The sequence below is a fragment of the Alligator mississippiensis genome, chromosome 10 (genome assembly GCF_030867095.1).
Source record: "Alligator mississippiensis isolate rAllMis1 chromosome 10, rAllMis1, whole genome shotgun sequence".
Lineage (NCBI taxonomy): Eukaryota > Metazoa > Chordata > Crocodylia > Alligatoridae > Alligator > Alligator mississippiensis.
In genome coordinates, this window is record NC_081833.1 from 57,217,138 (window position 1) to 57,243,989 (window position 26,852).

General features: G+C 40.8%; 1 non-coding gene across 1 annotated transcript; it reads left to right on the forward strand.

Annotated features, from left to right (window-relative positions):
- The first annotated feature begins 574 nt into the window (after positions 1-574).
- On the forward strand, positions 575-25,913 carry LOC109284482 (uncharacterized). The gene is made up of 5 exons (XR_002091962.2): positions 575-926; positions 2,167-2,231; positions 6,634-6,786; positions 18,254-18,354; positions 23,821-25,913. It is a non-coding gene; the product is annotated as an uncharacterized LOC109284482 (transcript).
- Positions 25,914-26,852: the final 939 nt, after the last annotated feature.

Genomic DNA, 26,852 nt, shown 5'->3' on the forward strand with positions numbered 1-26,852 from the left:
ATAAATGAAAGAACAGCGGAGCAGAAATGAGTGCCCAGAATGAGAGCACATAAGGAGTTCCACAAAGCACTACAACAGACTGGATTTCGTTAACAGGCTCCGCAATGATCAGTTCTCTGCAAGCCAATTTCTCTCACGGGGGAAAAAGTATTAGACTAGTCAGGCTGTCTTTTGTGATGCCTGTCAGTTTAAATTGCATGACCTTTTAACTAGCTCTAAACCTCACCTGTCTAAGTCAATTTATTCATATGTCTATATAAAGCTTTGCATTTCCAGGGTTTTTTCACTGAGGAAACTAATGGAGAAAAGTTGGCAGAATATTCTAAGAGTAAGTAAACGTGCGGGAGAAATACATCTGCCTGTGCATGGATTTTCCTATATTGTTCAATTGTATCATTTCTTTTGTTGCCTTTCGCTGAAAATGTTCTTGCCTACAGCACCCCTTTATCTTTTTTATCTCTGCATTTGACTGGTTCTAGCAAGCTGAGATCTGTGGAACGTAATTAAATTAAATCTTTTTTCCTAATTGGATTGAGTCTCTGCAGTCATTGTCCATTTCCTTCAGGCTTTACAGAGTAGCGCCAACTATTTCCTATTGGATTTTGAGTTTATTTGTTTTAGTTGCAATAACAAAATGTTGTGTTTTACCTTTCCTTTTAGTGAGCTCCTGTTTGTTTTCCCTCAGTGCTCAGAGAGACTCTGTATTTCTCACAGGCAACATTTTGAGCAGGGAAGTTCCCTCTGGGTATGTTTTGTAGTTTGCATACAATGGTCTTCTTGTCCAATTTCAGTTACTACAGCCATATTGTGTCCGTCTTGAAAACTCACCTTGACCCCAGCCAGCAGCCCAGAAAACAGTTTCTGCAGTTCCCCTGCCTTCTCAGAAGGCCCCAAAGGCTCCTTCCTTTGCTCTTTCTCCTTGAATGGTAAGTGTTAGCTTATTTTGTTTTACAGGAAATGTCTTCCTTTCCTCTCCCTCTAGTCCACCCCGCTCCCAGTGCTTATCTCCCAAGGAAAAGCAGATTTATGAGAGAGAGAAAAACGATGAGAGTGAACCATAGGTAAACACACACAGAGCTCAGAATTATGGGGCTAACAATATCACCAGGTCACGAGAGCCATCTAGTACTCAGCTTTTTTTTCCCAGCCAGCCCTTTTCATACTGATGTCTGACACGCTCTCTTTGCACTGTCATGAAGAGAGCAATGACCACTACACCACCATACACAGAGAATCCACGGAGGCGTTTACAGGCATCCATGTCTGAGATGGAAGAGGATTTTGCCCTTATGATCAGTTTGCCCAAGTTTAATAGCATCTGTTTAAAGAACCCCACATGGCATGCTGAATATGCTTTGCAGGTTTCCATTGAATTAATAGCTCTTTAATTATTGAGAGCAATATTTAAAGGGTGCAGTGAATAATGATCAGACAATTGCATTCATTTTTAATAAGACTAGCCACCAAATGAGTTCTTTCCTCCCCACAGAACATTTGAGGGGTTTGGCAAGAAAATAAAAGTATTACTAAAAATTATCCAACTGAAACCTGAACATGTCAATTCAGGGTCACCTGGAATAGTAGTTTTGATTGCCTCATGGCCCACCCTTCTCTGTGGAGCTGCTTCTCTGATTATCCCTATTCATTTTTATCAAATAAAAGTTAAAAGATAATGGGGAAAGCAGACTGCTTTTGGGGGAAAAACCTGAACATCTACTTTGAAAACCCAATTTGCCACAGAGAAGCAGTTTCCATCAAGATTTTTTTAACCAGTCCTTTCTCACGTGTCAGTAAAAGTGAATGCCAGCCCCATTCCTAGCATTTCTGGAATTCTCAAGACAAAAATGATTAATTTCTTTGAGGGATAAGAGGCTGGAGAACGAATCACCTAAGTTATTGGAGAAAAATTAAATCAAGTGCTGTTCCCTACTGCATCATGTCACTGCACTGAAGTCTTCGGGGTTACACAGATATAAATAGGAGCAGAATTTCCCCATTGATTATATAGAGATCAATGATATTTGTGTACCTGCATAGATTAATGATACTTCTTGCAGTTATATAATGAGGTTATTGACCTGGTGGTTAGGGATGATTTGAAAATATCATTACAGGGGATCCAGGCCATGAAATGCTGATCCTAATTTAAACTTCTTTGGGTTTCAGGCTTTTCACACAAAGGCCATTCATTTGCCCTGTGAAATGAGGTATAACAGCTGGGTGCTACAACCGTAAGTGTAGTTTACTTATTTTTACAATATTTTCCATTTACTTTTTTTTTTTTATATCTTGCTCACGCAGATTAAGGGCTCTGTGGCTATTGGCCCTGGTGCAATCACTGAGAGAAACTTCATGGTAAAGCTGGGAAGACAAAAAAGCACTGCACAGCTGAAAACACTGCAATGCCCATTGTGAGTCAGCACTCCAGCCTCCACTACTCTGAATAGTGTTCACAAAATGCTCAAAATATAGACAACGCTAGAAGCAAAATATCCAGAGTCAAAGCAATCCATCAGGAGCAGACATACAAAGTCACTCTCAGTGACCGGTCTGTATATGGGTCCCATGCTTAGCTAGGAAAAGTTACAGGCAAACAATAGTTTCTAGAGTGAACTAAACTGTTCTCTCTCAACAATGTATCATATCTTCATACCAAGGTATGGTTTGATTTTTCTAAAGTCCTCATTTGATAAATGATCAGCTCTCAGCTTCTAAATCTTGAAGTTTTCTTTGCAAACAAGAGATGGGCTCAATATTTCAAAGAAATATGCACAGAAATATGCCAGATGAAGACAGTGATATTTCAGCTGAAGAGGAACCTCTTTTCCAACACAGACCTAACGGTGAAAACCGAATAAATGTAAGTAATGCCCCCTAAAATTGTTGACTTGTCTTTGTCTGGGAGAAGGGGCCTAGCAATATAAATCTCCTCAGAATGTAACCTGAGTCTTAAGAGTCCTTGTTTCATAATTTATCACATTACATTTTGATTTGTATGAACTGTACATCTGGGTATCATTGGAAGAGTTGAAGTTAAAAGCTGTAATGGAATGCAGCACTTGTGTCTCCACTCCATAAAAGATCACTCTAGAAGCAGCTCAGCCAAGTGAGTAAGAAAAGGTCTAGTGTAATTGACAGTAAGGCCTCTGATCTGAGTGCGCCTTATGTTTCCTTTTTAAAGATTTTCATTAACAGTATAATGTCTGCTTAGTAGCAACCTGCACCGAAACTGCCACTTTTCTTGTATTTGTGGCTTTCTAGTGCCAAATTATAGAATTAAATGGCTCAAGAATTTTAAGTTGTTGGTTTGTTTGTGATTCGGACCTTTACTTCTCATACTTTTACTAATATACTTTGGTTCTTGATGTTTATCTCATTAGCTATAGAAGAAAACACAAAGTTGTTGATTTAGAATTAATTGCAAACAGTAAATAATACTATGTTGTAATTTGTCAAATTCATTCACCAAGGCACCAGCATTCATTTCATGCTTCTGTACTGCCTAATGCATCATATACTAAGGAAGAGTGGTGAACCACCCTAAGCATTTTTCCCCACATATTCTTTTTTTGGATATCAGATCTAGAACAAATATGTAGCTGGAATGGTTTTTTATGGCCTGAGATAAGAATTACTGGTGCAGAGACTTATAGTTGCTGGCCTAACTTCCGAGTACAGACCTATAGGGAGGGACAAACAGCACTATGGACATTGCCCCAGGCAGTCAGCAAACCATTATGGAAGTGCCAATGTCCCAGTAGAAAGGTTATGCATAATTAGGATAATGTAGTGTGCCTTTCTATAGCTGTAGGAATACAGTTGCAAAAGTTTAATAAAAGCCAGGATTTTGGAACAGCTGAATATCTGACAGTTCACGAAGGCACTGAAGCATGGTACAGTACATTTACCTGAGTTTCAAACACAGAGCAAGTTAAATATCTGAAGCTTTGCTTTCTACTACTAACCTAGGATCATTTGAGTGACTAAGGGAGAGTAATCTTTCTCTTTTAGGTGGATATGAGGAATTCTAATATGCTTAACAATTATTATAACTTTATGTTAAGGAATAAAGAGCTAAAGTCTGGAAGATCTCTCCTTGTAATGTGTGATGGATGATTAAGAGACACTGAAAACTTCAGTCTCTAAATGGAATTTCTCTCTGCAAGACTTCATTACAAAATGAATGTACTGCTTTAATGATAATGAGATGATATTATTTATACAGACAGTTCCAGCAGTTCCCAAAAAGGAGTAAATGTTGTAGTCATACTCATAAAGGCCTGTCTGCTCATTATTTGGCATTAATTTTATTACAGAATAATTACCAAAGGAATATTTGGATTTACTGTTAGCAAGGGTATTTGTAAATGAATTATGAATCTAATATAACAAACGTTCTTCTCCCAATATGAACTCAAAATAGTGTAGATTACTTTTTCCTTGTAATGCTGTTTCTGATTTTGAAAGCTTCATAATATATTGCATTCAAGAATTAGAAGAGAATAAATATTTACACAATACACAATTTCTTTTGTGCATGTACACAAAAAGACTAAGAATTAGGCATAGATTCTTAAGGATGGTAATGTAGCTAGTGCCCATATAGCCTGAATATTGACTTAGGCAGTTCATAATACTAAATATAGGTCTGTCTGAGTAATTGCTAGTGAATAATTTATTTAACTTGTGCAGCCTCTTTATCTGTTCATGAATCACCCACAAATGGCAGATTGTTCATTATTCTAAGTTGGTGATTCTCAAACTGTGGTCCATTGACCACATGAAAAGCTGGCTGGTCACATGGTGCTGACCCTCATCTTTGTTTTCAGCTGCTTCTATGGGTCCCCAGTGTCAAAGGGACACACCTCAAGCCCAGTATTTATACTGGCTCACCCCCTTGTCCATGGGCAAACCACCCACTTCATTCTCCTGCCATGCCTTGTTATTAATTAATCCTAGTGTTAATAGGTGGGAAGCTGCCCTTCAAGTGCCCAGCTATGACATGGGCAATATGTACATGCTCTGACCTCCCCTCACACACCTCGTAGATGGCCTCTTAATCAGCCTCTTACTCTACATGCGCCAGTATCCTCAGCTGTGCAGTACATGACCTCCCACAAAGGCCCTACTTGCCCCGGTATCCTCAGGTGCACACCACATGACCTCCCAAGAAGACTCTGCTTGCAGTATCCTTAGCATACAGTGCACTGCCTCCCATGAAGGCTTGGCTCTCCCTTCAGTATCTTTAGTCGTGCACCGCATATCCTCCCATGAAGGCTCGACTCTGCCTTCAGTATCCTTAGTCACATAACACATGCCCTCACTCAAAGCTCAATTCTGTCTTCGGCCATTACCCCACGTATGCCCCCTCATTGGGGCTACCTCTCACTTGGGCCCTGATATATTGCCCTTGCTAGGGTTCTGTCCAGCACACTCACTCTTGTGCAGCCCTTCAAGTTGCCCCCTGCAACCGTACTCTGCCCTCTTCCTAGGCCCTGGGGTCAACCACCCCTGTAGGCTCAGGTGCCTGTCCTTGGCATGCCTGGCTACCACTCTGCTAATGAACCCACTGGATGGTGGAGGCTGGAGTTAAGGCACTACTACCTGCCTTTCACCAGGGAGGTATCTGGCCTGGCATTTGTTGGGGACTCCTTCACCACAAGGAGTCCCACCAGGCCACCCTTCCCCAGCAGGGTGCAGTATCAAGTCATGCCCAGGACCATGGAGCCTCCTCCCTGCCTCATAGCCCCACCCTTACCTCCAAGATATTTCTGGGGCCGTGGCTCAGCTCAATGTTGCTTCCATGGCTGCTACCCACAAACTCTCCCCTACCCTGCCCTACCTCTGCCCCCTCTACCCTGAAGACTGGGCTCTAAAATGGCCACCATCATCAACCAGCTGCTGGCTCCCTGCTCCAGCCATTAAAGTGATGGAGCACTGAAGCTGCTCCATCACACCCAGGAGCAAAAAGCTGATGTGTGGAAGATAAGAACCTGTGTCTGGGCAACTTATCCAGGGAGGAAGGAGACTTTGCCCAAGAAAAGCACAGAACAGGAGGGTCTGTGGGGAAAGACAGAGAAATACCAAAGACTGGAGAAGAAAGTTTTGGTTGCATTAAAGAAAGCAAGGCTCATACCACTGAGCTTCAAAAATTTAGCCATAGTAAAATGTAGTAGGCCAAATTCTCAGATGGTATAAATTGGCCTAACTTTATTGTTAGTGGTAGTAGTAGTAGTAGTAGTAATAGTATTTTAGAACTCAGGCAACAATTGAGGGCTTGATACAGGAGTCTGTATTATACAGGAGGTTAGACTGCAATGATCATAATTGTTCTTCTGGCCTTAAAACCTATAAAAGGCTACTTTATGAGCTGAATCATTTATCAGTGCACAAGCACTGCAGGACTGGGACCACCCTGATAGACTTAATTTATCTCCATTTATAGCTAAACTCAATTTGAACCATTTTGAAAACCTTGCTGATACAAACCAGCAAATCAAGAGATTTCTAAACATATTAAAGGATGCATTCAAGAAAAGAATTAATGCCTTATTCTTCCAAGCTGAGGGTTGACACCCTGTGGTGTGCGGGCAATATCAGAAAGGTCTAACACTGCTCTCCATTCTGCCACAGATAATAAGGAACATTAACACATATACCAGAACGAAGACTCTTGCTCAGGGCTTTCTGGATATGGCACTCTTCACTGCTAATGCCTCACAAATGAAACACCTTCTGCAACAAAGAACTGATGCACAGTTTTATTACTTTCTTTTTGTCCTTCTGGTAAGTTGTGTTTAACACTGACTGTTTCTGAAAACAAGGCATACTTTCAGTCTGTTATAGAGCCCTTCAGCTGCTAGGAGCTTTGCTGCTTTTTGGAATGATGGGAGTGAATTTCACTGAAGAAATTAATAAAGGTGTTCGACCTGTGTCCAAAGGAAGCGGAAATGTGTTTCTGGGAGAAGAGCATGTTGGATGAGTAGTCATAAGGGCACAGTTTTAAGAGCCTAGAAAAAGGGCTGTGGTGATCTTTGCTGTTTTTCTTTGTTATTTAAGCCCTGTAAAGGGACAAGTTGAACTTTGCCTCCCATTTGGACTGTGTGCAAGCAGGATGTTGGAAAAGGCCCTTCTTTAGATGCAATCCCATTTAGAAGACCAGATCCTTCTTACTCACAGTTCAAAGGTTCATCATTTTATTGGTGGGGTGGGAAGAATACAACTTAAGAATTTTGCAGGTGTTGTGGTTTAACTTTTTTTTTGGTAAATAATGTTCTCATGTGTAAAACATGTATGAATACTGATCAACCTCTCAGCTGCAAAGGGGAGCAGGCCTATACATCTGTTGACCACAACCCCTGGTGTAAGTAAGAAGTGCTTTTGAAGACACTGTCTGTGGTGGTATCATAGAAATTATGGAAAAGTAGGGCTAGAAGGGCTTAGGAAGTCATCTTGTCCAACCCCATCTTCAAGGCAGGATCATCCCTATCTAAATCATCCCAGGCAAATATTAGTCTAATCTCCACTTAATAAATTCCACTGGTGAAAATTCCACAATTCTGTCTTCCAGTGCTTCACCACCTTCTTAGATAGAAAGTTCTTCCTGCTAGCTAACTTAAATCTCCTTTGCTGCACTTTAATCCCATTGCTTCTTGTTCTTTCTGTTGTAGACATAGGGCACATCTACATGAGACGTTTACTGGAGAACTGCCTAATTAGCTCCACAGTAAAGTCTCAACATATACACGTGTGGCCCTATTAGACCACAGGAAACTAATAACTCCACCACAGATTAGTACTTGTAAATACAAGTATTATCCCGTGGAGCGTTCTTTAGTGCATGGTAACACAAGTGGAGATGTTAGTGGGGCTGACTGGGTCACAAGGGTGCTTCAGTGTGGTGGCTGCCTGCCAGCTAGCCCCACACTAGAGCACCCTCATACCCCAGCCAGTCCCTATACAACACATTGAGCCAGGTTGGAGAAGCCCTGGACTGCCAGACTGACCCTGGGGCCCCCCTGCCAACCAGGGCTGCTCCAGCCTGGCTCAAGGTGCTGCATTGAGCCAGACCTGGGCACATGTGAAGATGCGGTGCCTGGGAGCAATAAACTCTGGCAGAGTAACCGATGGAGTTTATTGCTTCACATTAATTTCACATGTAGACGTGCTCATAGAGAACAATTGATCACCATTCTGTAACAAATTTTTGTGTATTTGAAGACTGTTAACAAATCCCCCCAGTATTCCCTTTTCCAGACTAAATAATCCCAGTTTTTCCAACCTTTCATCATAAACCATGTTTTCTAGACCTCCTGTCTTTCTCTGGCTCTCCTCTGTCCAGTATATCTACTTCTAAAGTATAGTAGCTAAAAATAAGCCCTCTCCAGTGCTGAGTAGCATGAAAGAATTATTTTCAATGGCTTGCATACAATACTCTTATTTAAACAGCTCAGTATGCTACTTTTTTTTTTTTCAACAATATTATACTGTTGATTCATATTCATCTTGTAGTCCACTATATCCCCTGGGTCCTTTTTACAGTACTGCAGCCTGGCAGACTAGTAACTTGTTCTTTCTTCATTCCATTTGTTTCCCCCACACACAGAAGAAAAGACTTGCTTAAAGTGTGCTCAGCCAAGACATGCTCTTTCACACTGACATTAATACCACCCTATGTCTATTGGAAATGCCTTGTCTGTTAACTTCTAAGACTGCATTTACCTTTTTCATAGCTGCATCACATGTGTGGCTCGTAGTCATCCTGTGATCAAACTAATGCACCCTAGTCATTCCTCTTCTTCATCTCCTCTTCTGTCATTTCCAATTGTTGAGCACACGGGCTAGTTGTTAGTCCCTGAGTTGCCCCTTCTGCTATTAAATTTTATCCCATGTCTATAATTCCAGTCTGCAAGGCTTACCAGTTCTTTGTGGATTCTATTCTGATCCTTTCTATATTGACACTGCCTCAGAACACTGTCATCAGCCAATTCCTTAAGCACAGTCCTACTTTTGTGCCAAGTTATTAATGAAAATATTCAATAATTTTGGTCCCGAGAGTCATCCTCCAGGAACTCCACAAATAACCCCCAGTAAATAGTTCCCCCTTCAATATGACCTTCTGTTGTCTCCCTTATAATCAGTTTCTTATAGTTTTTGCACTAATTCCCCTCTTCTCCAGCTTGATTACTAATTGCCTATGTGGCAGCAGATCAAATGCTTAACTGAGGTCTGGATGCATTAGATCTACTGCATTTATCTTGCCCAGAAAAAGAGTTTTATAAACACAAGTTTACTGGGTTAGTGCATTTTATCCCATTTTCCACTTACCTCTGTCTTTAATTACTCTTTCCTTCAACATTTGTTCTGAAGCCTTGCAAACTATTGAGGTCACAGTGACAGCTGCCCAGAACACTTTCTTCCCCTTCTTTCTTCATATACATGCTGTATGTTCTAGTCCCAGTCATACAGTATGACCCACAACCTGATAGCTTTATTACAGTTCCTTGCATTTAGATTGCAGATTGCCAGTTCCTTCACCTTGTCCACCTTATTTGATCATATTAAGCTCTTTAAGTATTCCTCCTTCTTTGGATACATTTTCCAGTCCCATGCACTCATCCTGCCGTTAAGTCATCCTGCCTACATCACTTTCCAATTGCTCTTCTTCTTCTTCTTCCAATGAGTGTGTGGCATATGGAGAAATATCAGGGCTTTCAGTTAATCAAATATGAGTGCCAGAGAACCATGCTCCCTGCCATATTCCTCCAGTAAAAAGATGGAGAAATGGTACTTTCCCACATACATACTTTAAGGATAATATTGACAACCAGATCCTAATTAAAATGTGCTCCTCACCTCAGAGTAGATCTTGTGTAGAAGCAGAACTTCTTCTGACGTAGTAGCAGCATAAATAAATAAAACTTCTCTTTTCAGTTTTGTATATGGTAGTGCTTTTTCCCGTAAGAACTTAATCTAGCATATTAAATTAAGTCAAATAATCCTCTTGTCAGTATAAAAATAATTAGCACAATTTTTTAAAAGAGCACATTACAGAAAAGAATTGTTTTTAGAAAAAGAAAAGAAAAAAACAAAAACAAAAAAAGCCAAAGCTTTCCCTTTCCAGTATTATTTTAATGAGCTGAATTGTAATGGGTTTAAAATTACAATTAAAAGACAAAAGCACAGAAATGCCCCATTTTAATTTTAAGCCATATCTAGTATTATTAATGCTGCTAATAGCCTTCACAACCATTAGTATTAAGTAGCCTAAAAAGCAGACAAAACTTGATGCTTCAACCAAACCATACACAAAGATAGATAGATAGATAGATAGATAGATAGATAGATAGATAGATAGATAGATAGATAGATAGATAGATAGATAGATCCCCTTCCTCACAGCCTGTCAGATATGCATACCCATCTCCTCTGGGTTCAGTCTCTCTGTCTGAGGCTCTCCCCTCAGGTTTGTTTGCAGAACCTGGCCCCACAGACCATCTCCACAGCTGATCTATCCAGCGGCAACTTCTCTTAGCTCACCAAGTGCAGACATTGACCCAGTGGAAACTGGAATGTGACTCTAAGTATCCCTGCATATCTAGCAATAGAGCTTCTATCATTATGAATCAGTCAGATAGATAGTTTTTTCTTTAGGGAACAATCATGTATATAGCCTCCTGTGGGACAAAATACACATTGTTTAATGCTCAGACCTTTTCTACACTGAGGACTTTAGCCATCAGTGTAGCTGCATCAGTGTCAATCCTTAAAGGAGACAGAGCAAGCTGACAAGCCAAGATTGGCCCCAGCTCCACTAGCTCCTGCTATAGAGCAGGGTGATTCTCAGATAAGCTAAAACCTGAAGGTTTGCTTGAGTAAGAGTAGGAGGATTTGGCCCAATGCTTATAATACCCATTTAAAAGCTTACACCTTTGTTTTTTCTTATGTAAATCGCCTTCTTTTGCATGCTGTCACTAATCATTTATGCTATAATAACACCCAAGAGTTACATTACTGTGGGTTGGGGCCCATTGCATAAATACTCCCTGCCTTCTCACCTTTGAAAAGGTCATGAAAGAATCAGGATGTCTTTAACAAACATTCATTGCATACATTGCTTTACCCTGTCAAAGTATCTTAGTTTATTCCTCAGCAATAGCTAATGATGTCTTCAACAATGTCAGCACACTGCAGGATTAAAGTTTCTTTGGTTGGTCGTTTACAGCAGCTGCTGCAGAGACAGAGGAGTGAACATAAAACACTGATTCTGTTCCTAAAAAGAGAGCAAATTTCTTTTGTAATTCTTTGATGTAGTACATTGTAATAAAAACAAACCGCACAGAGCATGTTCCCTCCGAGGTTCAAGGGGAGTTACAGCTGAGAAACACCTGCAGGATTTGCTCCATGCTTTTAAACTGTTTTAAGCTAATACAAAGTTTTCTGGAAGCCCAGATTGGTTAAATTTTGGATGTAAAAACTTAAGCACAGCCTTTCAGTGCCAAATCAATACTCAGAGTTACCTGTGAGCTGTTCCTGGGCTTGATCCTGAAGATTATTAAAGTTAGGGCTGACTGCCAGATTTGGGGGAGAGGTCTAGAAATGACAACATGGCAAATCTTCCACCATCCTTCACTGACCTTTCATGCCAGCATACTGCATTGTACACAGTGTTTGACATCTGATTTCTGTTCCTAAGTCTTTTTCATACACTTCTAAACCATCAGGAACTCTTAAATTTCCTACACACACACAAACACTATACATATATAATATATACACATACATACATGTACATGTGTATATATATGTATATACATACATACATATATTTCCTTTGTGTATGTATGCATGATAGACCTGTAAGGCCAGATGATTTTAAATGGATGTGCACAATCACATGCCTAATACATGAGTGCCAGTCAGGCATTTAGATATACAAATTGCCAGTTTTGTTTTTTACTGATGATTTATGCAAGCATAATCATAGTAACCACACAGTAGTCACCAAGCAGGTGGGCATATTTTTCACACACTATTGCATATAATATATCAGTGCCTTGATGTTAATCCTTCCCATTAAGGTAATAACTGAACAGCTAGTACATGGCCACTCTGCAAACAGAAGGATGTTAGTCTAATAAAAGATGGTGACATGTTGACTTGGCCTGGATAGAGCTATAGTACCCAACACATCTGGATTTATTTGGCAGGTATGTAATAGGCCTCCCCTGCAGCAGCAGAGCCCTCAGTTATGCTGCTGAGGAGATAAACTGTGGTGAGGCTTATCTTGGGAATAAAGTAATAAGGAAGTCCTGTGAGGTTCCTGCAACATCATGTTCATGACCCCAGTTTCTGCCATGCTCAAGAGTAGCAGCTTGAGTTAACCCCCAGGGTGTCCTCAACACTTTGTTCTTGGGGTTGCCATGCACAGAGCCAGAGCTGGTGGATGGAGCTCATCTCAGCAGCAGAATGACTTAGCACTCTGCCACCACCGTTGAGACGTACCATTCTCTTGGGAGGGCATCACGCAGGACAAATAAAGTAGCTCTCAAATGTAAAACATCCTTGCTTAAAGTGATGTCTCTCTCTACCAAAAAGGAAAACCCTTCCTTTAACATGCCTCTAAAGCCAAAAGAATCCACTCCACCTTCCCCGGCTGCAAAAGAGACAGCTTAACAAATTTAAATAATTTTGTGTAAAATTTTCCTATCTAAGACAGTCATTTGTATGCTGGATTTTCGCTCAATGCAATATGCAACAGCTGAGATACCTTATCATACCCTGAAAGCTGACACTATAAGGAACTCCTGAAAATATTACACAGATTTTGAATAGTAAAGAACATTCAGAAAAGGAGCTGGCAAGCAGCCTCTCGAACCATTTTTAAAAGCAGACACTGTTCGCTGTTTCGCAGTGTTATTAAGTGGAGGGGGAAATCCTGTGTGTAGCATCCATTTTAAGTGCAGCTTTTTAAACAGCTTAATAAAAGGGGGGAAATCATCTTAAAATGCGAGGGAAAAAAAAAAGAACAAAATATTTTTCCCCCCCTTTTTGGCTGTCTTAGGGTTAATTCCCCCATACAGGAATTTTCTAAGAGAATCTGCTACCAAAATGTGAATCTGATAAGATAGCAGTGCTGTGTTCTGCAGAGTGGGCTCCCACTGAAAGCATTACAGAAGCACCCCTGACCCCTCTAGTCTTGTTGTGAAAGGGAAAGTGGCTGGCTTAGCAGCATCTTCAGAGATGCATTAATGATGTCCTTTCTCTTCCCATCAATTAGTATTAATTTTGTGGCTGCACCTGAAGCCCCCTAGTCATGCTTAGGATCTCCTCATGCTAAGGGATGATCATCACAGACTAGCAAAATGGTCTCTCCCTCAAAGATTTACAGTTTGATTGGGCCATGAGTCCAACCCTGCACTGACAAATGCATTTTTAATGCATCTTACAACTTCATTGAATGTCAATAGTGGGACGATGGGTATCTCAGTTTAAATACAGAATGAACTTGGTCCAGTGTCCACTGCAGCTAAAAGATGCATCAAAACTCAGTGCCAAGTGCAGATAAATTAGTTTTTACCTCACAGATTGCTGCCTTTGACTTAGATACTTTCAAGTTCTGAAGTTGATTTTTTTTTCTGATTCAAGCAAATCTTGGTGTTTGTATAGTGGCATCATTAAGGAAAGCTGCACTTTCAAATATCTCTTCTTTTCAAACAAAAACATAAGCTTTCTTTCCTGGCATGCTTCCTGAAACCTTTGTCTGGAATTAGATCTGGATTTCATAAAGAATCTGAAGTAGTGTATAGCTTGATAAAAAAAATGTTTTTAAAAACATCTTTCGCTCCTGACTCCTAAATCCTTTATTTGTTGATGATAAAAACACACTCATTTTGCCAGTAATGTATTGCTGGTGTTCAAGGCTTTGTAAATCAGATCTTTACTTTTTTTCTTCAATTTCTGCTCAGATCCAGAGATGTTAAAATGGGCTATTGTAATATTAATTGCATCAAGAGATGCTGCATTTTTGTCTCCCATCTCTGATGTTTAAATTGCAGTGGATAGGGGGAAGTTTCCAGCTGTTCTTGCAGGCAACTAGCTTGCTTGCTTTATTGATAAAGAAAATGATTCCTCTAAAGGAGAGCAAAAAAAGTCTTGGGACTTTGGCTGTGAATAATACCACTGCACCAGTGGTAGATTCAGGTTTTTGACTTGTGGACCATGTTTAAATGAATTTAAGCCAAATCTAAATTGACAAAGGAAATTTGTCCTCTGGAAGCTCAGCCCTTTAGAAAATGCCTTGTTTATTTTGGGCTAATAAGAGCTGCTGCAAAAACGACTCTGAAGATTTAAAAAAATATATCAGAAGAAGGAGGTATTTTTAGATTTAGATTTTAAACACAAGAAGAAATGGAAAGCAAAACACTGTTGGCCCAGCCTAGCTAGGAAAATTAAACAAATACTGCCAGCCACAAACCATTATTTTTTCATTCCTTCATTTTTACTTGTCACCTGAACAATGGGTACACAACTAAGTATATTTTATGAAAGACTAAATGTTTTAAGCTCCACCGTGAAGCAATGAAAGGCATAGAACTAAGGGTGCTGACAGAAGTGGCAATTTTCACCCTATCTGGCCACAGAAAGTAGTTTATATCTGTGACCAAACACGCACATGGCTGCAGACAGCTTCAAAAATAGTTGATGGGGTGAAAATTTGACCATCAAGATGTTTTGAAACAAAGTATCCTTCTGTGCTGCCTGTTGGCCTTGAGCTGTTTTCAGACTGGGAGGGAGCAAAGGGAGAGGAGGGAGTTCTGTCTGGGGGGGTTTGGTGTCCCCCCCTGAAGTGCATCCACCCCACTCTCCAGAGCCCGCTGAGGAACCCCCCAAAATGAACTCCCTCTGCTCCCTTTCTGCCCTCCCATTCTGAGACAGGGATAGGCTGGGAGAGAAGAGCTAGGGGAAACCAGAACATGCCTGCAGTGACTCTGGCTAGAAGCCAAGGGGTGCTAGAGCGAGCCCTCTCTTCACTTCGATAGTGTTGAGCTGAGGTCGGCATGGCCAGGCCCCAGCAGGATACTCTGATTAGGGAAGGGTTCCTCCCCCACACATGACCAGCCCAGCAGGCAGTTGCTAACACAGAGTTTATTACCCCTAACTCAGTGTTTATCAGCTCATTAAGAAAATAATAGTCTCTCTCCATTAGTTCAAGCTCTTAAACAGCTTTTACAAGGAAGGATGTTACCAGCTATCTGCTGATTCTGCCTTTGTCCTGTCTGCCACAGCATGAAGATAGCCACTAGCTAATGCGGAGAGGTGTCTGTGCAGAGGGGACTGAGGAATCCCTGATTAGCACGGAGTGGTGAGGAGAGTGGGGGAGCAGGGGGAAGCCAAGCAGCTGCCTGCAGTCTCTGCCAGAGCTGCACCCAGGGAGCAGAGGGGAGGGGCCAGCCCTGCTGTGGAGCAGAGAGCCCCGCACAGCTCAGAGAACAAGCCAAGATGCTAGGGAACTCTGGTTTAACTTAAACCAGCAAGGGGTCTGGGATAGACATTGCATAAACTGGTTTGACCCAAATCAGTTAAGTCTAATACTACATTCAGCCAGGTTTATCTCAAACCAGTTTCAGCCATTTTCAAACCAGTTTATGTGCACAGAACATCTATTCTGTTACAAGTTTAAACCAGTTTCTGATCACTTAAACCAGTTTATGTGTAACTTCTGTCCCTAACCTAACTGTCTTAAGATTTCCTGTAATCCAGGATGAGGACACATAAGAAATACCTCAGTCTTGTACCTTAAACTTGATCCTATTTTCATAGAGTTCAAGAAGAAATTGTCCAATGACTTCTACAAGGGCAAAACCAAGTCAACAGTGAGCTAGGCACACCCACCTCCAAGCCAACAGACCAGATTTCCTCCCCACACACACAGTTACAAACATTAGAAGATTACTGATAGGAATTTTTTTTCAAATAAGCTAAAGGTCAGAGGGCCATCAGAGCCACTTCCCATTCTGTTGCACGTTGAGGGAGTTGAGATTTGTATATATTAAAATATGTAAATATAATTACTTATTTTTATAATTATATTTGGAGCCTCCAAATCACCCATACAATTTTCAGGTCTACCTGGTCCTAAATCTACTAAATCCTATGTTCACTGAGTTGCCCTTTATTTTGTATCCCCGTGCAATATTTCCATCACAGTGAGGCAGTGTTGTAAAGATACTTTAGGAAAACAAAGCCTTCCATTAATTTAGCAAAACATTAAGCAAAACTTGGTGATGAGGAAAGCCCAAAGTTTTGAAGTCAGGATAAACCTCCTAAACATGAATCATTGTCCAAAGCTAAAGAAGATAAGAAGCTTCCAACAGAGAAACACATGTTGACTTCTCCCACTTGAAACTGCATCTCTTCTGAGTGTCCTGACTCCCATTTTTGGAAGGTAAACCAAAAGCCTGGCTGCCCCATCCAGTGTCAGTTAATTGGCCTGCTCACTTCTTAATGAGCAAATGTGTCTCTTTTTTTCTACTCCTGTCCCAAGGTCCTTCCCTTTCATCTTCTCCCTGGGATGTCTCTTCATCAACTCTATTGAGGAGTTCATGGTGCTCCCCACCTAACGTTCTCACTTTGTTCTTCCCCAAAGTGGTTCATCCTTCTTCCTCTCCACCTGGTGCATTTGAAAAGAGCTAACTTGAAGCTGCTGCTGGTAACTACCTCTCTATAAAAAACCCAAAAGCAGAACTCTGCCCAAGTACGTATCACCTAGAAGCAATACAACCCAGGCCTCAACACTATCCTGACTTTGCATAGAGCATACAGATTCAATCATAGATATTGCATCATGAGATTCCCAAGTATTCTTCTATCAGCTACTGAGCCCACAATAAATCTCTTCACAGTTCTGTCATGGAAGTAGCAATGGTGGCAGACAGCCATCTCCCATTCAGCTTCCCAGGCCTATTAGTAGTATGTTCTTGTGCCTCTCTTGGTCGTAACTCTTTTCATTTTGGTACTATACAGTATGTATATACCACCTCCTTAGTAAGATCAGGCACGCTGTTGAAAAATAAATCGAAGCCTGAGGCTGGTGCTGGGAACACACTAAGGGCCACATCAAACAATCTACTCCACAAATCTGTGAGCCAGGTGCACACAAAGTGGTATGAGTAGGCAGTATTTATTTACTAGAGGTATGCCCAGACTTGCTAAGGGGGCAGGGTAGAGATATGTGGAGGCCTGAGGAAGAGCAGCCCTCAGTAGATTGCTTGTCAGGCACTCACCTGTACACATGGCCTGTCAAGCTCCAAACAACTCTCAGTTATGAGTTATTTACAGAAAGGGCACCTCTGCCCTACTCAACAGTACTGAGGAAATAATTCCCTTATCTGGTCATATCAGCAATAAGCAAAGCTGAGAGCTTTTGCCACCCCCACATCATCAGTGTAACCATCACACTTATTCTTTTTCTCTCTCTCATCTTTTGTGTAGCGTAGACTTGACAGTTTATACTCCAACATGACTGCTTATAGCCTCACTTATTCTGTTCAGTTTTGGAATGGTCTAGTTCTAAAACAGAGTAAATTGCAGATATCTGCAATCTAGGAGTTGTCTTCCTTCTTAGGTGCTACTGGGAAGCATCCTTAAGTTAGAAAACTTGCACAGGACACATTCTTTGGAAGTGAGCAAACATTTTACTCACGGTCTGTTTATCCCTTTTTGTTTGCGAAACAGTCCTCCTTCTTTCACCGTAATAAATAGAAGAATTAATGAAAGCTGCTTTTTGGGCACCCTGACTATTCCTTTTATATAACTGTCGAAAGAAAAAGTGAACAGGATTGACAATTTCATTTATCTTTGTGATAGAAATGCAAAGTAAAGAATTTGTAGCAAGTTATGTGCACATCATAATAAAAGGGCAGCAAGAAGCCCTTTTCCAGCCAGTGCAATTTATTTACCTCTTTTCAAAATCAGCTCCTTATTGTGTGCCTACAAATCTGTAGGCTCTGAATATGCATTCAGAGAGAAAGGAAACAGGATAACTTTGAAAGGGTATTACATAGGAAATTGCAAAAAGTACTTTATAATTACTTAGAAGTTTTGTGAAATTAGACAGTGTATTTTTATGCATTTCAATTGGGAATAAAAATGCACTCAGCTGATGGCCATAGAAAACAAAAACAAGCATATGATTATAGCACAATATATGAGTTCACGGTGTGTTTGTAACACTATTACTTTAACATTCCAGTGCATTTCAGTCATCCTCCAGCTAATGGTGGCAGCTTTATTGATCTACAAAGGGTCAAAGAATATAGAAAATGATGATCCTGAGCACAGACTTAGTGACAGGTGAGCAACAGTCAAGGGCTTCTAAGAGTGTCCTTGATCCACATACACAATGCTGGGAGTTCCTCATGTACTTCGTAGAAAAGGTTGGGAATGAGATGAAGGGATTCTTATAGTTGACCCTGCATCTTGGAGGGTCAGAGTTCAATGGCCTGCTCCATCACAGAGCAGGGCATCTTATGTAACACTGGACAAGTCTCTTGTTCTTTCTGTACCTCAGTTCCCCATCTGTACAATTGGGATTATTCTGTAATGTGGTTTATTCTGTATATTCTGTGCATCTGCTTTAAAAATATTGATTGCTCTATTTAGAAACAATGAGCAAAAGTCTTCAGCTCTGGGAGTGTCTCCAGCCTACTCTTCCCAGACATCAGGAAAGCCAGTCAGGTATGCTACACATGGTAACCTTGCTACCTTGACACAACCATGTGGCTCCAGGGTTCCTTATTACCACCTGTGCTTGCTTCCCAATTTGCCTCCATCAGTAACAACATTCCTATGGAATTAAATGAGGATAAGACTGGGCTCCAAGCACCTGTTTCTGTGAAGTTAAGTAGCTGAGAAACATCATGCTGTCATTTGCAGGACAGGGGCCTTAATCATTTACCTAATCATCATAAAGAAAAAGTTTTAAAAATCAGTGTTAGAAGAATTGTTGCCAGAGTTTCAGAGAGTGTTAAAAAAGAATAAAAAGCAAGACCAAATCAGTTTTAAAAGAACATTTTAGCACAGGGGTGCTCAACCTCCATCGCACAGACCATGCAAATCCGGCCCACGGGGCTCACCTACAGGTCAGGAAGTTGGCAGCAGGGAGCAGTGGAAGCTCCATGCATCCAGATCCAACCTCACCTATGTCATTGCCCACGCAATGGGATCAGGGCCAGGCCACCCACCCATGCATCCACACTAGGACCAGGACTGAGCTACTTCCTTCCCCACCAATTCCCTCACAACATTTGGATCAGATCTTCTCCAGCTGCCCCCCATGCATTAGGACTGGAGCTGCCCTGCTCCAACCTACCCCATGCATCCAGACTGGGACCGGGACCAGCACCAGGCTGCTTTCCCCTCCTACCCCCGCATGTCCAGATTGGGGCTGCTCCACCCCACCCCTGAACTGGGTGGATGGATCATGGTCAGGCTGCACAACCCCTGCAGCTGGATCTGGCACCATCCATCTGGCCCCTGGGGCAAAAAGGTTGGGCACCACTCTTCTAGCATTCCTTTCAGTTGTCCAGAAATTCCAGATAACATTTGTTGTTCTTCATGCTGCTCATAAAACAGAACTTCTTCCTCTCTATAAAGGTTTAAATAGCCAACCTGACTTAAGTTGCTTCTAATTTACAGCAATTATTTTAATAGTCTATGAAGAGTAGTAGATTTGCATGGCATTTTATCATGTAAACTAAGACACAGAGACTGTACCAAAGGATTTACAATCATACATAAAGATCAGACATGAACAGCAGTTCAAAGGAAAAGGTACAAGGTAACAAGGGTTTTGAAAGAGATAGATCTGAGGGGTGCATTTCGAGGAGAGGTGGAGAGAGCTGATGCAATGACTATATGAAGCCAACGAAGGCGAGGAAATGAAAAGACCATTATAAGGAGAGAAGATGGAAAAGGACACTGTAATGAAATGATCTAGGAGGAGATAAGAATATATATGTTCGTTTTATATGTACAAGCATTAAATTTAGCTCATCCTAACCAATTAGGTTGATCTAAATGCCCAGTAGTGTAGGTATTCACAGTACTTAAATTGCCTGAAAAAATGGTGACCCTGATCTAAAGTTAGTTTACCTTAGAGGTAAATTTAGATCAACCTGGGTTAACCTGATCTAAAATGGGTTAACCTGGTCTAGTGTTCACAGTACAACCCTGTGCTGTTCCTATGTCCCCAACCCTGACCAGGCTATTTTTAGCACTCACTTCCAACTTCTCCCCACCAGGACTGAGTAACCTACCCCCTACCCCTGCAGACCTGCCAGCCCCTCTCCACCCCCAGTTACTTACCTTGGTCTCCTGGTGCCACTCCCAGCAGTGGTGAATTGCCTTCATGTGCCTCTTCTAGTTTAGATTTAGGTGGCTTAAATAAACTGCCTAAACCTAAACCAGGTCCCGTGAATGCTTGTTCACACCCTAGATCAGTGCTTCTCAAAGTGGTGGTCTGCGGACCGGCACTGGGCCACCGGTCGCCGGTCCACAGCGAGTTGCCAGGAAAGAAGGAAATATATTCGCCAGTCCACAGCGAGTTGCCAGGAAAGAAAGAAATATATTTTCAGAAGCATAACATTGATATGTCAGCACCACAGTTCGTACGTTCCAACACTCCAGGTGACGTCACATCGTGCGAGGTGAGGAAAGAGAAAGAAACAGCTGGTCGCACATTTGTGTAGTGCTGTTACACACAGTTGCTGCCACCGGCTGAACCGGGCACCGGTCCCTGGCCCACTGGAAAAAAAATTGCCAGTCCGCCACATCAGATAGTTTGAGAAGCACTGCCCTAGATAGCATAAGATTGTTCTAGCAGTAATGTATTACGTATTATGGAGAAGGGAAGAAGCAAGAATCCATAGAGGAAAATGTTACAATAGTCAAGGCAAGAAATGGTCCTGGCATGCACCAAGTTGGGTGTGGGCTTAAAGAAGCAGCAGCAGTCAGATGGATTAAAAATGTGTAGTTGCCAGTGGGGCCATAGATGGAAGAGTGGAGAAGGTATAAGAGGAAAAAGGAGTGCCATGTAGTTCACTGTCAGGGCAGACACTTTTTCCACTGTCTCCCAACCAGAACAAGTCCAATGACGAAATAATAATTCATGACTACAAACAACTCTGCCTCTGGTTTACTTTCACCGGTATTTTATTGTATTTACAAAAGCCTGACAAATCTAACCAACCATTAAAATCTGTAATCACACTGACAAGAAATGTACAGGCTTTGAGTGAGTATACACATGTAAGTGCAGATGAAGAAAAATAAGTTGAACTTCTGATTCTCAATGAAAAGAGAGAATAACGTGCTTAGACAGTTTTAGTAATTTTTCATGTATTAACTGCTACTGTAGTATTCTTTTCATTTATGTTTATAGTAATGGCAAAGTACAGATGTACAGAATGCAGGCATAAGACTATTTAGAAGACAGCTATAGGACAGATGGTCTCCTGGATGTGTAAGAAGGCCTTTCTATAATTAACAGTGGAGTCATTATATTGAAAAAAATCACTTGTGTAATAGTCTTTTGCATATTTTTAGTAATATACTAAAATCTATCAGTTACATTGTAGTATTCATAAAACCGCAGAGATCTTACATGTTTTAAGAGTGGAGTAAAAGTCATTAGTTCCAATTTTAATTTAACAAATCTAATTTTATAAATAAGAGTGATTTTTTTTTCTCAGGCTATCATTTTTAATTATGCGTTTACATAAATTTGTTAGATGGCTGATGAAATATTAATACTAAAGGCAATTTTCTGTCTGTGAGGAACACTGAAGAAAAACTTTGTTCACAGTATATCTCCAAATCATATCCAATGAAAGCTAAACCATTTGTTCAATGTTTCTATAAGCAGCTCAGTGTCAAAAGCACACCTCTTTTTTTTAACTCACTGAAACCACCAGTTCAAGCTCAATCAGGTGAACATTTTAGTCTCAGCTTGACCTCTGCATTTAGACAAGAAGTCTGGTAAATCATCAGCTATTGCTTAAGAAAAGGTCAAGAATAAGCTGCCAAAAAAGCCTGTATTCCTTGTTGTTGGATATAGAGGCTGATCCAAGTACAGCCCAAACCAAACAGAGCTTGGAGGAAAGATAAAGGAGAATTTTTTTTAAAGCTAAAATATTTCCTGAAATGATTTTACAGTGCACAACTACATTCAGAAAGGTAAAGGGTAAGTCCATAATGCTTACACCGCAAAACCTGGCCAAAGTGAACCACAGGTTTTGTGGGTGGTTAATGTTAGCTTTGTTAATGTGCACCATCACACAAACACTGCCTCCTTTTAGGACTGCTGTTTTCTACCTGTTGATGCTACCAGGATCAGTGGGGCCAGAATCTACCAGGATGCGAATGCCTGGTGTGCTCACGCTCCATGGGACACTGTTCTTCCCGTGAGTCCCTTGGGCTATGTCTACCACTCCTCCTGCCCCCATTCCCAATTCAGTTGCCAGACTTGGGCACATATGAAGCAGGAGTGGGCAGGGTTTGTTTCTCAATAGCAATCCTAACCTCAGAAGGAAAGCAGGATAAACATAGCCAGAGTGAGATAAGGCTATACTTACTGACTGCAGACATCTGCTGAAGCTGTCTGACTTGAAATTTTCCAGACACTTTTTTGGCTAAAATGGGGGGCTGAGGGGTGAAACCATTTTTTTCATCCTTTTTCTGCAGTTTTTTTTCCCCCACAAATTTTAATCATAATGATCTTATTTATTAAAGAAGCCTTTTGTGAATCTGCCATCTGCCAAACACTGGATGGTGATAGATAAAAAATGTCAATGGTGTTTTCAATTTGCAGAAAAAATAGGTGAGTTCAAGTCTTGCAAATTGAGAACAGGATTGAAATGTCGGTTCTCTTTTTGAGGTTTATTAGCAAGCTCTTTGACATCTCCCAAGGGTCTGCCTCCCATTCATAGCTGCTCCATTTTCCATACAGGCAAAAATATGGATGATTCCCACAAATCCTACAATGCTTCCATTGATGCCCTCCATTTTTTAGACTTAAAAAAAATCAAAATACTATAGTATAAGACAGAGCATGTCCAGACTGTGATGTTGTAGCCAACTAGAGGATTGGCCTCCTTAAAATGAATGGAGCTTGTCTGGTTTTAAACACCTCCATCATAGACTTAATGGAAATGACAGAGTACAAGTCAGAAAGAAAATGCACTTGGAGCTCTATGTTTTTTACAGAGCACAGTGTGAGGTGTGTGGCTTGGAGGGCAGAGTCAAGCAGGCTGCTTCATGGGGCTCAGGATAGAGTGGCCTCAGGTGCAGTTATTTTTGCTGGATATGCAGCGTCCTTACTAATTCCAGCATTCACTTCTGAAAAAAAAGCAGGGTCATGTAACACCCTGCCCTGTGCATGCTACCAAGAGCATCAACTTTCTTTGGAAGCATGAGAACTCGTAGGACTGTTGCTGCTGCACGTCCAATGTATAATGACCCTTACAATGTTTCTTCCCATTTATCAGTCACTGTGTAACCCTCAACTCGCTCCAACATGTAAAACACTCTTTGAAGGGACCTTATCACCATTTATGCCATAAGATGGTTAGGCACATAAGTGTTATATAGGCTCTCTCACAAACGGTAACAATCGAAGGCATAATATATTGGGTTTTCACACAAAAGGGTAGAAGTTAATAGCTCTGGGTATAGAACCAGAGTGCATTCACGGCTATAACAAAAATACTCATTTCAGTCAGGGAACTTTAATCAATGTTCTATTTTGATTTCTCCTTGTAGAGTTCACCTGCTGAATAATATTGTGACAGGGCTAATTCTGGTCATCACAGCTGTCAATGTCTTCATCACTGCCTTCTGGTTTTCTCCTCTTCAGCTGACCCCTGAAGACCGAGATTCTGCAGCTACAGGAACCATTGCAGTGTGTTAACAGGATCATTACTATGTGCAAAGTGCTCAAAGGGTGAAAATATATTATAGTAAACTTTTACACAGGATTATAAGGCTTATATCCAAAAACAAATCAAAATAAAATTGATTCTTTTTGGATAGGGAAATCAAAATAAAACTGACTCTTTTTGGATAGGGAAAATCTTGGTCTTCAAGCAGGCATGTTGCCCCTGCTCAGTTACACTACTTATAATCAAGTAGAAATCACTAATCTCAAATTAAGTCTCTTTATTTACAAGGTCAGTTAATCCCAAAGTAGATTATTAATCTGGCATGTAAAAGGTATTTCCCCTAATATTTATGATAATTTAAATGACATTCTTCTTTCTTAGGTTGTTAGGTTAGGCAGTTTCCTGCACTTTCTTGCTTATTGCTACAATGAATACTATGACTAATCTGGTATCTGAACTGTTTTATTCTTTGCCTGTTGGTTGTGATATGTATGAACATAGGTGTTGATACCACCTCGACAGACAACTCTTGGAGTACAGGCAATAGCTTTCATATCACCTCTCCCCAAGAGTTTTGTCTGCCTATGCCTCTAGACCAACAAGGCTACAACAAATATACCTGAAACATGGAAGATATAGTAATTAGCCATTTTGAACTGAAAACTTTGCAACATAAGAAGAAAGAAGTAAAATCCAGCATCCTGCCTGCCATTGGTCCCCTTGAAGTAAACACCTGGCTCCAGCCTGTGTTTGAGCCTAATTTGCATACTTACAGAGCAGCCTTTTTTACAAAATAAAGATATTGAGTATACCCAAGAGGTTTGTCTGCCTATGCCTCTAGACCAACACAGCTACAACAAATACCCTTGATACCACTTGCACACTGTTTTATACAATTCAAGACTTGGTGAAATACTTTCTGATAGGCCTGAAATGGGCTCAAAATAGTACATTGCTATGAATTCCTATAGTCAATAATATCCTTCCCAACAATTAAATTGCCTGATAAATGTTGTTCCTGGGATTTGATTTGTGAAAACACAAACTAATTTCTTGAATTGTATGAAGCCCAATGATTCGATGAATCTAGATACTTGCACTTTAAATCTCTTTGAATGTACATAAAGAATTCATCATAAATGATCTGCAGGTAAAGCATTAGTTGTTATGGGTGACAGTCCCCTCTGTGCAGTGAGTATAAGTGAGACACGTTGTACCAAGCCACTGTGCTGGACCTCTGCCCATTGGTGAATTTTACTCTGAATAATTTGAAACAAATGTGGCAATCTGTTTGCTCAAAATCCACAAACAAAGAGTTGATGTAATTTGTCTAAGAAATGGCTTAGTGTGAATTGCTGGCTCCCCTCTAATGATTCGGACAGTAAGAATCCTTTCCTTGAGCATCTTTTCTGCCACAGCTTCATGGATCAACTGCTAAACTTCACTAATGCTACAGAGATTAAAGCCAATATTTTACATTGTCAGTGTTTTATTTTGCAAGAACAAAAATCTTGAACAATAGCCAAGGCGGCTTCTGAGTTTTCCCCTCCCCCCCAATTAATCCTTTTTCCCCATACACACCATGGGTTTCCTAGGCTTGATTAGATTGTCCAGCTTTAGCTGCAGCAGTCTATTTAGTCTGAAAGCTATCTCCTGATAAATACTGACTATGAGATCCTACTTTGTAACACAAAGCTTCTGATCTGCACATTGGAAATTGTAGGTGTTTCCTATTTTTATCTCACCAAAGAGCTGCATCAGAAAATATCTGCAAAAAGTTAAACAGTTCAGAGTCACTTTCTTCATCTTGTTTTCATATTATAGCTGACAGAAAGAAGCAGGAGTTCCCAAAATGGGAATGTATGATTTTGACCCACTACCATTTAAGTGCCATCTCTTCCTCGGTCCTGTTAGTGTCCCCGAGGTGTTCATCTGTCACAGAACATTTCTGCTGATGCCTTTTGACTGTGTGAGCAAGTGGTCTTGGTTCTCTAAATGCTTCATCTTTTGACATATTTCCTTTGAGGTTCCAAGGTTCTTTTTTCCTGTTGCTTGAAACCTGTGCAACAGAAGAGTTCCTGACCACAAGATTTACTGAAAACACAAGAAATGGATTTAAAACTCAGAAAGTGATGTACTGCTTCTGATGATTTGTCTGAATACAAGGCATGCTCAGCACAGTTACAGACAGGAAGAGGAAACATTACATGTTCAAAGGGCAAGCTTTAACTTCTGCAGCATTTCCAGTCACAGTCTAGAAAGAATGAACCCTCTCCTGTATCCAAACTGTTTTGTAGGTCTTCATGACCTACTCTTGAGCATCATATTCCAGGGGTCATTCCTCCAGTATCCATTAAGTCTTTCCACTGTTCTTGGAGCCAAATAATTCAGTGTAGTTTGATGGACTATTTGTTTTTAAAAAAATCTCACCTCCCTTGGTTATAAAATATGAATTATTTACAGGCTACAGGCTTTCCCAATAAGTATTTTTTTCTTCTGTGTATGTAACGTTATAACTTCTTTATTTCTATGACTAGCAAGGAAGCAGTAACAGGTGAGTGATTCAGCTTGAACTGAATAATAGTTTTAATGGTCATCAGAGGTGCAGTTTCACGTCTAGAGCAGCCACTTGGCACTGGGGCAGGACCAGCTTCTGTTGCACTGACTACAACAGCATAATCACCCACCCCTATGGCAATGGCTGCTATTTAGCCCCCTGCCCAAAAAGGGTAGTGCCTGGGGCTATTGTCCCCACCTTTAAATGAAATAAACAATGAAGATGTTAGCCGTGGGCCAGTCCCTGTGTGTTGTGACTAACACAAGCTGTTCATGCTCTCTTCTGTTCTTCTCCAGTATTAATACTAACTGGTTAAAGGGGAGGACTGAATACATTCTAATTGTACTCATCTGCCA